Consider the following 14,245-nt stretch of genomic DNA (forward strand, 5'->3'; position numbering starts at 1 on the left):
CGCCCCTCTCCCGCCTTGCCCCCACATCCTCCTGCCACCGTCGCCGACTTCGCACTTCTGAAATGAGCCATTTTGGGTCCATGGCGGGAAACGCCTTGCCTGCGGGAAGGAAGGGAGAGGGGAGCGTTAGAAAAGGCGAGCGTTGGAAGAGGCGGGCGGGCCGCGTCCTGCCCCGAGCGCCCGCCAACATTAATTACACTCTTTACCTGACCACTCTTTTATGCCAGGGTAATGCGATTATATTCCGTTGGGCCATAAATAATGTTTTTGGACTTTTTCCTAGTAAGGGACCCACAACTTGGTGGTCTTGTGGCATCCCCAATCCATTCCTGCACTTGTGTTATGGCTATTTGCTAGTTTATCGCGTGTATTATTTGGGAGCCTACCATTTAATATAGGCTTGGGATAGACACAGGCGGCCGCTGCATTTCTCAGCCCCGCCATACAAGACGCAACCTTACCGCGCACACCACCCAAAAATACATTCTATCTCCCTCCATTCCGCCCAGCCTACAAGTGCCTCGCCCCTTCCATTTCCAGCTACTTTCCTTTCTTTCTCTATCCTTGTCTTCAATATCCCACCCCCAGTCAAAATCCGATCCCCGGTCTTGTTTTGTTCCTGGGCCCATGACAGGTTACAGAAAGACAAGGGAGGATAATTTCAAACTAAGTTTGAGAAACAAATATTCGTTCAAGTCTAAGATAAGTGAAGAATCCTTCATAAGTGAGCTGTTTCATCTGTAATTCTCAAACTTAGATACTTCCATTCACATTTTTATGATAAGGTTTTGTAAATTGACGATAATTTCAAGTGAAACTTTGGAATATTATGTACATTACAATAATTTTCGCGGGCATTGTGGATCGATTTTCCACGTGCTTAAGTAAATGCATAATAGAGTCATTTGCATTGAATTGAGTAATCATAGTTTAGTGCAAATAGAACAGCTACTGTTTTAGTCACCATATCGACCATATAATCGTTTATATGGCTCCCTTCTGCTCTTCAGGCACTTCACCTGCAGGTCATAAGTGATATTGAAATTAGCTTTGGCACAGTATCAATTTTTTCCGCAATAATAATTTGGTAAATTTAAGCCTTATCAGCTCGTATTCGTGACATGGTGTCCCAAGTGTTGATCAGCTAAAATCAATTTGAATGCATTGGTAACCGTGTGGATTAGCACACAATTTCATTCATCTAGTATTTGATTTAACTATCGATATATATCTACATAATTCACGTGTAACGGCGTATTTTACCAATGAAAACTCTAAACCACCAAAAACTGCAGTTATAAAAAATATACTAAATCAGAAAATTTGTGAAATTTACACATCAGAATATGGGGGAGAGTTCCTTTCCCTGTGCCGCCTATGGTTTCCTAGGAAGGTCTAAAACCCCATAAAATCACACTGCTTGGGTGAAGCTGAGAGTATTTGGATGCATTCTCGGTAATCGAACCCGGTCCCTCTGATCAGTTGCTCAGCGCTCAACCCACACGACTTCCATGTCCCAAAAATTAATATATAGTGCATATGTTCTCTTGTTCATTCAAATTTGATTGGTTAAATTCGCGTGTTTACATACTAAGTATAGTTTTAAAGTAAATTGTTGAGTAATTCATTCAGAAATATAACGCTGATATACTCGATCGTCGCTCAATTTTCTAAAGTTGAGAAATTTAAGCAAAAAGTTCATCCCTCAGCAGACCCTTGAAATCTCCTATCCGACGCCTTAAACGATAATTTATAATAATGATAGGGTCAAGGGTTACTATAGTGTATGAAAATAGTGTTTGCTGAGGGATTAAAATTACTACAAACTAATTTAAAAATATGTTTCAGTTCAGCACAAATAAACTCTCTGGCATATATTAAGATACTAGCTTGAGATTCAAGTTAATATCTGAACAAGGGAATCTCGGGAGGAAGGCGAGAGATATTTTCTGATAACAATTTTAAGAACGACGCTGTCTTGGCAGTTGAATGTTCATCCTTAGTTAATAAAAAAACCATTACCACAGTAATCAACCGGAAGGTCGGTTTAGTGGGTGATGGTTAAGATCACCCAGTACTAAGCCCTATACGGCGTGTGAAAATTCACACATCAGGGTAGGGGGGCCAGTCCTTTCCCTGTGCCGGTTATGGTTTCCCAGGAAGATCTGGTACCCGAAAAATCACTTAAGCTTGGGTGGAGCTGCAGGTGCCCAGAGTGCCATGCCCGGGAATCGAACCCGGGACCCTCCGGTCAGGCAGTCCAACGCTCTACCCACTGGACTACCGCGACCCATCCTTAATTAATATTTAATAATTTATGCATACATAAAAGAAATGGTTAATGAAAATTGCTTTCATATTATTTCATTTTTGGACTAAGATTATGATGCGTGTAGCATGGCAACCAGAGACCAAAATAGTTTTGGTCGAGTCTCCAGACCCCAAATGTCCCCTATGCATGATACAGAATGGTACCATTTTTTCCTAAACGAACATCGATCTAATGAGGTAGCATCAAATTTTTATCGTCAACCTAATGAGAGATCACACCGCTTTTGAAAAACACCGAAGGTGACCTCAATGACCTCAAATGAGCGACAGAAGGAACACATCGACTTGCGGCAAGCTGTGACGGATCTGAAGGGAATGCCATGCATGTAAACGTCCTCGAGTGCGAGAACAAAAAACAAGAAGCAATCTGTTTTATTCTACGTGAGATAGACATGTATGCTGCTTTGAACAGATCGTAAGGCAAGGGAGGAAGAGAAGCTATAAATGGTGGACGGGGTAAAAAACTTCCTAAGATACTGCGGAAGATACCGCAGAAGTGTCGAACGTCCTCGTCAGTTCATCCACCGAGGCGTTCCCGTAAATTTGGGTTTCCTTGTAATTTTGGCGAATGAATATGGATAATTTCTGCATGGATAGTACTTTGAAAGCACTTGGAGTATTTAGAAATTTTTTGCATATTTTAGGGAAAAATTAATATTTTTCTGAAAATGGATGGAATTCAACTCCGAGATACTTTTTAATGAATCATCGTATGTATTTCCAGACAAAATCCAGACTCTCGTATTGCTTTATTAGCTTTATTGTACACGAGTCCTTTTTCTTCCACACTCAAAGGAATTGATGAAGGATGGCCCCTATTAATACTTATATTTCATATTTTTCTCAAGAGCCGAATGAATACTAATCTTTTGGCAAACATCTGAATCTTTCACTAAACCAAATTTCATATTTTTCGTTTAATTAAGGCTCTGTCCCATTCTTGGTATGGTACACATTATTGATATTTTAAACCGCAGAGATATGACATGTCTCACCGTTGCTTGGAAGCAACTTCACTAAAAAACACTGGGGAAGAATACAACCAGTAGATTTTTGAAGAATAAACTAATGAAATACCTGGAAAAGTTCTTCAATTTACGTAGAGATTAACAGGATAGGAATAACTGCAAGCTTTCTTGCGACTGAAATTGAGAAATACAATAAGAATTATCGGATACGCTAATGGGAAACAATTTATAAAGGAGCTACGACTGAGTTAGCGCTTGATGCTGAATTCCTCGATATTATGGTAACCTACCGAGTACCTTGGGTTCATACTTTTATATCATATTTGGAAGCAGTATGACTAGTCATTGTAGGTTACCAAGGTTGGATATGTGGATGCATAAATTTAATTTTATCATGAAAATGCAACATCATTTATGCAACAAATGTTTGTAATTTTAGAAATATCTACAGTGTATCATTCCAATCATCTCTTGTATTCTCTCTTGTATGCTTTTGTGGACTTCATTTTGGCAAAGAGGTACTAAGAAGTGATGAACTTTTTTTCCGTTGGTGGTTTAATAATGTGCAATCTTATAGTTATTCTTTCATGGAAAAATTTTGGATTTGACTTGTTTTTATTTTATAATTGTTCCTGATTTTATTCTAAGGTTGCTTTTCTAGAATAGTTTTAATATTTTTGGAATTCCATTTTGTTTGTTAGTTTTGTGATAATACGCGTATATCTTATTTTCTTTTTTTTCTTCTGATTCCTATCCGGGATTAAGTTACGTAGGTTTCAAATTTCATCCCTTAGAACGCCATGCAATGACATGGGAGTTTTGGTATTTTACAAGTATCTTCTATTATCGTCAAAAGTCAAGAATCATAGGATTGTTTAGTTGTCACTCCGTTTGCCTCCTCTGTCCCTTACTCTTCGTCATTCCACATTCGAGCACTTTCCTTCGCGTATTTCACGCATCGCTATAATTATTCCTCTTTAAATTCTCTTTTGTAATTGCCTTCCCGATGGCATCGTGCCTTCAATGTGCCCGTTGGTCCCACCTCCATTTCTACGGCCGTCTTTGTTTATGCGCACGTGTTCCATGAAACTTCGCCGATTGATTGTTGAATGTCATCATTGCTCGATTACGATATCACATTTACTCGTACATTCAATTTTAATCAACCCTTCTCCACTGCCACCTCCGGCCACATCTTTTGTTCATATGAAGCGGAGCATGCGTTATAGCGAATCCTGCCCCAATTTTTGGGTACTTTTAACTCGTAGTGCATTTTACATCTCTGATGAAGTATTCAGAGAGCAAAACTTTCAAATTCTGCCGCCCTACTTACTATAGCTGGGTTTTTTTTTAATTTTTCATCATCCTACGTCCCTAACACTGAATCCTATTATTTTTTCTTTTTGATTTTCAAATTCAATGTTTGTTTTCTTCTATGTGTCTTCCATGGATCATTAGCTTAGTTATACGGATCGCATCTTACTCAGCTTGATGCATCGGTGCATGTTCCATCGTGTTCTCTAAATTTGCCGCTGTCTCTTTCCGAACCCCTCTTAGTAAACTAAATTTGTTCCCTAATGCTGAAACAATATCCGAAACACAGTTTTTTTTACTTTCTCTCCCAAAACCGTGACTTTTGTAGAGTTTTCATTAGCTAGATTGCCAAAATTATTTCCTTTCGATGAAAGGAAATAATTTTGGCAATCTAGCTAATGAAAACTCTACCAAGTCCTGCTCCAAAACTCCTATCAAGAAATGACGGCTAGAGGGATAATTCTTGCCTTCTCGTAGTGGTAGTAGTTGTCGGGGAAGTGACCGACGGCTGAGGTCATTTGCGCAATTGGTGTGCGAAAGAGAAACTGTCGGCATTAGCCAATTCTTAACGGAAGGGGTCGGTGTAGTTTAACGTCTCATCCGAGGGATGGTGTACTTACTCAAAGTGCTCTCCACAAAGAACCTCAAGTAGGGATCGGGATACCACAGAAAAATATCTGAAATTTCCAGGATTCGAACCCGGGCCCTCTCGGTGTGAAGCCAGCAAGTTAGTCACTGCTCCATCCGAGTCCAGCTCGAAAAATATTTAAAGGGATCATTTGCCAGCAAATCGGCAGGTAAAAAAAATCAGTGATCTTAAACATAAGCTCTCGCTCACGAATATCCGCGATATCTGGTTACAATTTTAATTGTGTTCTTGTATTGTGTTCCTCATTATGAACAGCATCGATAGGGACTGGGCAGCAAATCCAACCAAAAATGATATTATTTTGAGATGCTACTTTTATGAAACATGTTACATTGGAATAAGATAGGCGTCATGGAAAATATTGCACATGTGATCGTAAATCCTCGACCCTTTCTCGAGAGTTAAAATCCCAAGCTATCCACTAATTTCCCCGTTTTAATCAATAGATGGGCACCAGGTAAGTCAATGTCTGATCATTTACCATCATTCCAAAATATGTGAAGGAAGGAATTTGTTCCCTAATTGCGAACTGATTATATCGCACGAGAACTTTGCACGGAATTTCCTCATTATTTGCCTCATCAATGTGGACAAAATTCCTCGAGTGGCTCTCATACTACCTTTCCTAAATCGATGGTTGAGCAACGCCCATATCTCCACGAGCGCCGTAACTAACAGTTTCCCAAAAGTGTTTCAATTTCCTCGCAACAACTGCAGTCCATTTAAAATAGGTAGTTCTGCTAGATCTGATACGAGCCGTATGGATGCCATTACTTGACGTCAAAACACTACAGAATGGCACCTTTGAAATTGCTTTATAGCTAGAATTTTGCCCTAAATATTCAAAATCCTTAATCATTACGCCGAGTAAACCGTCTATCAGTATGTTACATATGTCCGGTAGCTATCGAACTCATTGATAAACAATATTCTTGTAATCCCGAGAGTAAGTTCCTTACAGATTCGACCCCGTCCTCTCCGACTCTGGAATGAAAAAGCAGCTACGACCTTGGTATTACTCCCTTTGTATGGAGAGAGTCGGGGATGGATGGACCAAATGGCAATGGCCAGGAGGGCAACCGGAGGAAGACAGAGCTCACGGTGCAAAAGTCATGGCGGCAGCTCAACAAAGTACACAACAGGGTGGTCCAAGGGATCGCTTGCGTTAGGGGCAGGAGGTGCCCTTCTCCATACATTCCAGTGAGCACCCTCTTGCACCGTGAGCAGTGCACATTTTTAAGCAGAGTTAGATAGGTGGCGACTCCGCTGGGAATGATATCCATTATGATGTGGTGGAGTAATGTTCACTGCCTTTTTGATTTAAGTAGTAGTTATTGCTCTGTACCGTGTACGTAGTGACATAAGTGATGCGAAGTGCTTGCGTTATAAAGCGACACTGCAAATTCCCCTGTAATTATTGCGAAGCATGCATATGTTGCAATTCCTTCCGTAGATGAGTGTTGAATTTAGGATCATAGATTTTGGTTGGTGTCGGCAAACATTACCATATGAGCGACGCCTTTGATAGATGAGCAAGGTAATTGTTATAGCGACAGTACTAGCTCTTCTGGGCCACGGGATTCTTAAAATTTTCTTTAAATACGTGTTATAATTTTCAAAGGGGGTGAGGGCTGAAAGAATTTTAGCATTTGTCGACCCGACTTCCCGTGCCCAGGCCTCACGTCCCCTTCCCTTCTCTCCAGGCCGCCTCGCGGACTCGCCTCCACCTCTCGCGCCCCCACGACGCCCCTTCCCCCAACTGCCCGCCCCCAGCCTTAGTACCTCTCCACCCGTGACACGTGGAGAACTCGGGGCAAGTATTCTGCCGATGCAGGAGGAGGAGAATGAGTCGGAGGGAGAGAGAGAAGGGAGGAAGGGAGGAGGGAGGGAGGAGGGAGGGAGAGAGAGAGTTAAAAGTGGTTTTTGGTGCAAGTAAAGAATATAGATATGCTTGAGGTGATTTCCATAGTCTCATTCCCCGAATCCCAGCCAAATTGCTAACCGAACTTAGGGCCTAATATTCCTGTATCAATTTAAATCAAATCCTTATAGAGTTCCATATTTTTGGCATTAATTTGGTGTGTATGTGTGTGTGTATATATATATTTTTTTTTTCCATTTATATATATATATATATTTTTTTTTTCAATATATATATATATATATATTTACATATATTTTTTCACATACACAAACACAAGTGTATCGATACTTTATTATATGTCTATATGTCTGTATACACATACAAACTTATAACTATAGATAAAAGTCCCAATAGAATATATAATATAATTCAAAATTGCTCAAATTTACTACCGAAAGCACATGTACCTTGGAGTTAGCCTTCGAGAGTATCCTTTGGAGTGGGGATATTAAATTCATCATGAATCTGCGGAAAAGGCTCGGTGTCACCACCGCGTCCTTAAAAATGATCCATTCATTGCACTAGAGGACACCCGTCGGACAGTGGGATTACTGCATTTCATCTCCATGAGCCCTCTTCGGGATCCCGCGGCGGGATGGGGTGGGGCGGATGGAGACGGGGAGGATAGGGGGAGGGGTTTGACGGGCTTGGCGTCGGGCGGCCGCATTGATTGAAACGGAGGCCCTCCAAGTCACGAGAGGGCTTTCGGCAGAGCGGCTTGCTCTTCTTCCGTCATGCCCCGCACCACGTCCTCGATCCCTCCCTCCGTCAACCCCCCCTCCCCCGCCCCCCCTCTTCACGCGCCACTCGAACCGCGCGAGCAGATTGGAGGGGGGGGTCGTGCCCGGCCTCGCATCGTCATCCCTCTCCGTGGCCGAACGTCCCGGGAGGGACGAGGGCGGTCGAACCGGAGATTGGAGGGGAAGGGGGGGATCGTGCGGGTGAAGGGGGACCGCACTCGGTGGGATGAGGGGCGATGGGGCGAGTTGGGGCGAGGGCTTGCGGTCGACAGGGGCGTGTATGTGAGGGGGGCGCGGGGGAGTGCGGGGCGGAGGGAGAGGGCTGTGGGTGGCCGAGAGGAGGCCGAGTGATGCTGGGCGCCCGTGAGGATTAATTCGAAACCCTTGGGAGATACTTCCAACGAGTAGCCGGGGGGATACGGCGCGCATGCAACCGCGAGCGCATTTCGAATTGTCTTTCGTTTATTTTTTCATACTTCCCCACCCAGCGCTCGGTTGCGGACTCCCCATGCCCCCCCCCCCCCCCGGCACCTTCCGCGCGTAAGGTAAGATGGCATTTTTGAATTTTCGACGAGACAAAGGCAGCCTTGTGAATATCGGCAAAGGAAATGAGTCCATTGAACGCCAATTTCTTACCAAGAACCCCAATAAAGGCTAATTTATTGCTTGGTTCTTGCCTGGTTTCTTCCTGGCTACCCAACACATGTACAAATATATGTTTCTGAGTATAATGCAGTCTCTTATCAGCAAACACTGTTTTGTGCTAGTAAAATTAACCGGGTAATCGCCCGAGCCCACACCAAATCGACCACGTCGAGATAATTTCTTTATTTATAATGCGCGGTTGTTTCCGTGACAGAGATGAATATTTTTAAGGTCTCGTTCTGTGAATACGCTTGCTATAATTTAATCATTCATAAACAGACCTGAATTGTCTGTTTATGAAGTTAAAATAATTTCAAGTTATTTTTAATTTAAGAAGTTAAAAGTAAATCAAAATTGTAAAACAAAAATATCCTTTAAACCCCACGTTAAAGTTTCGACTCAGGCAGGTCGTGAAAGCAGCGCGGTCCCATATAGTACCAACAAACTGAATTGGCACGCATTAATCATGAACATAATCGCATAAGCAATCAATTATACGTTTCCGTTTCGACTCCCCACGGACACTTCCATGTCTGCCACTGAAATACGAGGCTTGCCAAGCGCCTGAGCTTATCGGGAGATTTTCGTTTTACTGTGATATTAATAATTTCAATGGTATTTTATCACAATTTCTTCTGCATTTTTCTTCAATGACTTCCTATTGAATATTTCAATGATTTCGCACTGCTTGGATTTCACTGTACCACCGAATGTACCGAATATTATTCTGGTTTATATTTGTTCCGCTTATTGAGTGTAATTCGATCACGTTTAGAAAAATGATAGTGCTCAATGAATCAATCAATCCTCTCCTCATGCAATTCCCATAGAAAACGTTTAGGCTTTCAAATGTAACAGTACAGAGTGCATACGCATCTGGTTACCTTCTGAGACGTCAAATTCATATTGACGTGGCCAAAATGGTGGTTTTAGGTATGGCAAGTACGTATATCAGAGTAATTTATTGAAATTGGTTGAGTGAGTCAGGCAAGTTAGGGTAAGTAGGTTAGAATAAGTAAATTGGTAAGGATATATTTAAATACAACAATTTCAAGCCGATGACCCAGTTAAAAGTTGCTGCTGAGGGAGTTTCTTTGAATTCATAAGAACATTCTGGAACGGTGTGTATTGGAAATATTAAATGCTGCATAGATATCAGGTCATCTTTTTGATAAAATAGCTTAAGCTATTATTCATTGAAAATAATATCTTAGTTTCGTTTTTAAGCAGTAAAAAGAAAGGAGTAGGTGGAATTGTAACCCATTGAGTTACTTTAGAAGCGCCAATGACGTAAAGAAACTCAGAGTACCGTGACCATGTAGACCACGCCACACCCATGTCGAGGCTTGAAGGGTAATACACTGATGTAGATTATGTGGGACGTCCCCAGAAGCAATCGCATTGATCGGGAACCTTAGTCCAATAGCCAGGAAAACCATTCAGCGTGCATATTATTAGGTGGTTTCGCTTATATTATTGCTCCTGATTGTTTGATATGTAAAGTGTATGTGACAAGAGTTCAAATAATCGTGTCAATTTCATAGCGTGCCCCAATCGATGTGTGGTTATTACGATGAACTATTTGGAGAATAAAAAGGAGTAGAGAGACGATAAAAAAATGAAAATAAATCATTTTCATCAGAGTGTTGAAATGTTTCAAATATAAGTTCAAACATTGGAACTTCCTACCTTTCTTATTGCGTTCCAGATGAGACACCCCTTGGGCATTTCTCAGAGATTTCGTTATTGCTCTTTAATCCGGGATAATGGATTTATAATGCATGGCTCTTTTTATGCTGTTTTCCCAATGATACTACAATTTTATGGGGACGAATAAAAAATTGTAATTTAAGAAATTTGTTGATAAATTTCCGCCAGGTTTATCAATATAATAGCGTCATAACGACTAGAAAGATATTGGTTAATTGGATTCCGGGTTTTCCATCTCGAGGCGAACAAATGTTAGTAATGAAAGGGTCTGGGTGAAAATAAGTAATGGCAGTTTCTGGTGCTCGTAATGCTCCCACCTAAATGTTGCTACCTCCCACCCTTCTCATCCTTCAACTCGGAACTCCCCGGTGCTTACACTCCTGCGGCAGTTTGCGGGAAATAGCGCTGCTTTAATTTCTTAATGTATACATTTTCATACACAAAATATGTAAATTGGCATTTGATACAATTTTCCGGATAACATTTGGTGCATTTGACGCGGAGTAGGAGGTGGGGGAAGGCCCGCAGTTCAGGTGCTAGAGAAAAGCGAAGGCTTTCGAACTTCCAGAAATCGACTTAATCCCTGTTCTCTGAATAAACAAAATATCTTTCCTACGCTTGAAAGCATAAGAACAATAAGCTGAGAGCAGCATTTGGTTAATCACACGGAAACGGAAGAGTTTTTCACAGGATAAACGCCGTCAGCAAAACACAATTTTACGTATTCTTCATGTTTTGCGCGAGAAATGAAAAACCGTACTGCCAGAATGGCTCACACTTTCATCGGTATTGCATGAACATACATTGAAACTTTAAAATATACCATTAGAATTCCAGATCTGATTTTCGTGACTCCTCATGAAATTCGGCGTACCTCCCAGAGATCTACCTGGTGGCAGTAATAACGAGTGGCTGTCAGTGGAAGGAGAGAAGCTTTCGACTGGATAATTATGTCATTGGTGAACAGTTAATGGTGAAAAAAATGAAGTAATACTATGGAAAGGTTTATAGCTAAATAAAAGGACCTGCTTGCGTATTAAGCTGTGAGAGTTCGCCGGTGACCCTTTCGTAGTTGCCATAATTGTCAGGTGCTTGGGTAATTAGACACGACTGTATGGCTCGAAATACCCCTGAGAATTTAAACCGGTATCCCGTGCGAAAATATAGAAATAAAATAACAAGAATATTTTAAGTATGTAGTTGGTGGGTGATATTCGACTTCGGTCTTCGAAATTCTTCCGATTTTTCAGATCAGCATTTTCATTGCGTAACAAAATCGCACCTTTAAAATTCAATCGATGTGGCATATATGTTTTTAGAGTGACCATTGGAAAATAGTTGCCATGCTTCAAAGGGCTTGAAGAAAAATAGCCGGGGGTCGACACGACTCAGTGAGGGCTCACAAAGACGCACCACTCAATCCACGTGCCCGGAGGTTGAGGGTTGCTGGAGTGGAGACTGGAGAATGCACGTGCTTCAGAACGAAATATTCATTAAGCAGTGTTCCTGAATTCCTATTTGTTGGAGGCTTCCTATTTGGTGAGCTGGTGGCTTAATAGTGCTTTGGGCTATGGAGGCCTCGTATTTGCCTTCCGCTGCATACTCGCATGGATTCCCCCTCCCGTGCCGATGCCTTTGGTTTCATGTCCATATGAACGGCAATAGGGCAGAGGTAGACAAGGGTTAGGGAGTTCGACCTAAAAGCTTAACCCGATTGATTCCCAAAGATTTAAAAGTCGTGTATCTGATTTTTCCGAGATGTGACAATGAGAGAACTGGATTTAAGACACAGAAAATCCACCCGGTACCATTCGTGAAATGCAGATGATCTCTCGTGATCCATTGATGGAGCAGATCGTGAGGATCAATCAACTGCCAGATCTGTGGGCGAGAGTGAAAGTCATCGATCGCAATACTGCATCGTGGAAGGCAAGGGGAGACCACCGCGTTAGCCTCCTCAGGATTCAAGCAAGAAAAACATAAAGTGGTCGCACACTAGGCTTACAATTGAAATACCAGTGGAGATACAAAGATATATCAAAAGCCTTTAAGGCTGTAATGAAAGGTAACTTGGGTAATAATTTTCAAGGAGAGACTAGAGCCCATCTCGTGTGTCTTGAGTCGATTAAAGTGATATTCACACATTCAGTTAAAACGGAACATTTATGTATTTACCGTACTACATGCGCTTCTGGTACCAAGAGAGTTGATGGCTCCTCAGCTTGGATGCACTGCCGAGCGTCCAACGAAACTATCGAGATTTGAATTGACGATCGCCGTTGAGAGCAGAGCACAACTCACTAGAACACTCATCAGTCTCCTTGAGCCTTCTGCTAGTAAATATGTAATTACTTCACCATATACGTACTAGTCGTAAATGTAGGGTTGGAAATAGTTTCTCTCATGGTGTCTTTAAAAATATCAATGTTGGTGCACGTTGATGCAATATCCACGTACTTCATACAAGGATGTTGTTGAGGGAATGAAAAATAATATAGCAAAAAATTTTCCGTTCACATTTCTTGATATGCAACACTCGTGCATTTCATAGGATGTTTTGCGAGTAATGCTTTATAACATACTCTTGGAAATGTAGAACATTTTCCCTTAGAAGGAAATTGCCACAGCCTCAGAAGTTGCCACAAAAAAGAAGTGGTCAACTGCCCAAATCTGTCTAGTTAATTGAACAATATCTATCAATCTCCTTTTATCTTTATTTTTTGGGTTCGGTTGTTCTTTAAAACGTTGTGTGAGCCATGGTGGAATTATAAAAATGGATTTCAAATTAGAAACCAAAATTTAATAATAAAATACAAATACTCACACATCATTAAAGTATCCAATAACTTAAGTCATTCACATTATTGAGTTTTACTCGCTTAATCGCCGAAAACACCCGTTTTACTATTTCGATAAGTGACTGTTCGTTTGGGCGGTAATTTCATATGTCACAATAATTTAAGAATTATTTCACGAATACGACAAAAAAAGTGTTAAATTAAAAATTTAATCGCACATGGGTCAAGAGAATGTTATGCATGTTATTGTGCTCGTAGTATTATATATAATATTTTAGTTGCAATCTCATTAAGTGATGTAAGTTTACGATATTTATGGCCGCGGATTGGACAAGCCTGAAGTAGATTTGATCAATTAGACGAAATGATTACGAATATACCCGAAAGAAAACTTGTGATAGTGATGTGGGATTGGAATATGGTGGTGGCTGAAGGGAGAGGCGGGAGTGAGGTAGGAGAGTATGGTTTAGGGGAAAGAAATGGCATAGGGGAGGAAAAGCATAAGAGTTTTGCAGGAGGAAATGGCTTAGATATAACTTACACTTGGTTTAAACACCGCAGTGGTCCTATATACATTTAGAAAATGCGGTCGATAGGGAAGATAACAACTAGATTATATTATGCGCGGTTAAATCTATATTCAGGGATAAAGTGATGAACTCTTCATAGTTTTCCGGGTGCAGATATGGACTTGGATTACGAATTAGAGCTCATAAAGTGTGTGCTTTTTAACTTAACAGAATGAGAGAGGAAACGAGGCCGAGGAAATTGAATGCAGAAGAAGACTAAGCAGGAAAATAAGAGCACTAGGAAACAGCTGATAAAATTGCGCGGATAAGAGGGAAGGTAGAGAAGAAGGAAGATGGGAATACCTTGACCAAAGGTCGAGGAAACTGGCGAACGAAACTATAAGAACCGTAAATGAGAAAAGGATTGGGAATATATGGATCGCAGGAGATGTTATAAGATAGAAGGTTGAAAGAGGGAAATGAATGAACATGGATGCATTTAGGGAAGTGGAAAATACAAAAAGATACAAAGTAAGAAACTAAAGGAGCAAATGACAGAAGTTGAGACGAGTTGCGCAAGGATAGCGAGAGTTTACAGAGACAGGGATACGAGAAGATGAGGAAAATGCCAGTATAAAAAAGGAAATTCCGTTTGCA

The 14,245-nt window shown here is 41.1% G+C and overlaps 1 long non-coding RNA gene across 1 annotated transcript in view; it reads right to left on the reverse strand.

The window, feature by feature from the left end:
• Nucleotides 1-14,245, reverse strand: part of LOC139698336 (uncharacterized) — a 122,372-nt gene continuing 108,127 nt past the window's right edge. Inside the window, exon 3 of the long non-coding RNA XR_011702892.1 lies at nt 1-99. This is a non-coding gene — a long non-coding RNA (uncharacterized lncRNA). The remainder of the gene's footprint in view (nt 100-14,245) is intronic.

This window comes from Hetaerina americana, unplaced genomic scaffold (genome assembly GCF_022747635.1).
Source record: "Hetaerina americana unplaced genomic scaffold, ioHetAmer1.1.p SCAF_82, whole genome shotgun sequence".
Taxonomy (NCBI): domain Eukaryota; kingdom Metazoa; phylum Arthropoda; class Insecta; order Odonata; family Calopterygidae; genus Hetaerina; species Hetaerina americana.